The sequence below is a fragment of the Rhinopithecus bieti genome, unplaced genomic scaffold, assembly GCF_001698545.2.
Source record: "Rhinopithecus bieti isolate Rb0 unplaced genomic scaffold, ASM169854v2 scaffold_34314, whole genome shotgun sequence".
In the NCBI taxonomy this organism is placed as follows: domain Eukaryota; kingdom Metazoa; phylum Chordata; class Mammalia; order Primates; family Cercopithecidae; genus Rhinopithecus; species Rhinopithecus bieti.
Window position 1 is genome coordinate 812,575 of NW_016814736.1, and position 2,256 is coordinate 814,830.

Genomic DNA, 2,256 nt, shown 5'->3' on the forward strand with positions numbered 1-2,256 from the left:
TCTGCACATATTTTCTCTATTCTGCCTAAAGATTGCATTTACCATACTTGAGAGAGTGGGGACATAACATGAAGTGGGGGAATCATACTGAGTCTTTAATTTTCCGAGGCCATGTCTCTATTTTTTCTTCTTTTTATTCAATATGTGTATGTCAAATCAATTATTTGATGCCCAAAACATAACTCTAAAAGTTGAACATGCATTGCTACACACATTTTTTCATATCTGAAGCAATTTTCCTATAAACTTATCATATTAGAGTGCATCCATGTGTAAGCAATCCTGCTTTGTATCATGGAGCCAAGATACTAAAAGATTAATAAAATAATTTGTAGAAGCTCCATTCACAGACTAACAAATAATATATTTCCTCAAATGTTCTGGAATGTACTACTGACTTGTATTAATGTAATCTGAATTTTCAGAAATAAATACCAGCCAATGGTTTGTTGTTACAACTTAAAAGGAACCAGGTTGGGAAGACCTTCAAAATATTGGTCATTAAATCATAAATAAAATTTTTCTTAAAACTGGACCTTGGTAAGTGGAGTGTCTTAACTTTTCTTAGTTCAAACTCTGCAAATTGACTCTAACGTTCATAATCATGCTCTTTCATGTGATTTAAGCAGAGATACTGTTGGTCTATATTTTGTAAGAGAACAGGTAACTCTAGCACAGAAGAAACATTATATAACATGGAACTGGGTAGGACTTCAGTGGCACTATTCCATTTTTATTGATCCAGAATGTTGCTTTCAATCCCGCTTTCAATCCCCAGGTTGTACTCTGAGAGGATTGCAGCAGTAATAAAACATGGATGGTGCTGGCTCTCCTCCTTCTGTTCTCCACCTACAACAGTGTTGAAACAGGACTCACAGCCACAAGCCTCGGTCTTCTCCCTCTGAGTCCGTCTATCCCAATTTGTTAATAGAAGTAGGCGGACCTCCTTTTGAAGTTCAGTGAACATGGCTTTGACATCTTCTGCTAGTGTCATATGCTGTCACCGTTTAGATTTCCAAAGGAAGTAGCATTCTTCAGCCGATTTTCTACTGGCTGCATCACCTTTTGTTTCCTGGATTGCTTCTTCCCAATGTGAAGTCCTTAGATCAGTAATGCATATATTGTAAGGATGAACAATTCCTTGCTGAATTTAACTTGAACTTTATCATAGATGATGTTAGCCTCTTCCTTTTTATGGTATTTTCATTGTAGAAGCTTTATCATCTTCAGCACGCCTCTTTGGCTCGCCCAGGTGGTGTCGATGGGCATGTTGTCCAGGTCAGAGTAAACGGCCTGCACGCGGCTCAGCCCCTTAACACCACATGCGCCGGACTGGTGACCCCTGAATTTACTTAAACAAACAAACAAACTTTGCATTCCAATCACCTAACTTATTTAATTGAGATATAAACAATTATAAAGGCCTAAAACACTACATGAACTGACCTCATTACCTTTTATCTTCTATTTTTCTAAATTTCCCTCATATCCTCTTTACTCAAAAGCTGTCTTATAAATAATGGCTGCCCTGACCACCCAGATGCTTACCAACTCGATTTTCTTATTATTTATTTATTCAAATCTCTTAACTTCCTCTAGTTACTAAACATTACTTGCTTTCTTCATTTATTGCATGACCCCACCACCACCCCCATACCGTCAAATGCATGCTTGTGTGTTTTTTCCACATATTATTCCCATAATTTAGACTGCTGCATGGCACTCTGCAGGTAGTCAAAAATGTTTGCCAGCTGAATGAATGTGTAACCTGTTTTCACTGTAAACCTATCTGAGCGCATTTATAGACTGAGAAAAACAGCACTTACTGTTTTCAGGTTGCTTGTTTATAGATTGAGAAAAACAGCACTTACTGTTTTCAGTTTGCTTATTTATGGACTGAGAAAAACAGCATTTACTTTATAGGATGTTGGTATATGTGAAGTTCCCAATCCAGGGAACTTGGTAATCCCTAACTATATCCCAGGTAAACCCTAACTATAGCTGCTTATATGATTTAGAACACATTTTTCTTCAGTCCACAATTCCCAATAGAACAAATTTTTGAAGATTATTAAACAAAGCTCATAATCTCTTTTTTCTTATTTCTTTTAATAGTACCATTGCCAATAGTTATAACAATTATTAGAATTTTCTAACTTACATAAATAATTTGTTAGATTTTGTGTTTTTTCTCTGTTTACTAGAAGTCATACTTGAATTGATTGTTTTTGGCTCATATGTTAATGACTGGAAGGT

General features: G+C 36.1%; 1 pseudogene; it reads right to left on the reverse strand.

The window, feature by feature from the left end:
• Positions 1-767: 767 nt before the first annotated feature.
• LOC108515175 (N-acylneuraminate-9-phosphatase pseudogene) lies at positions 768-1,377 on the reverse strand (annotated as a pseudogene).
• Positions 1,378-2,256: the final 879 nt, after the last annotated feature.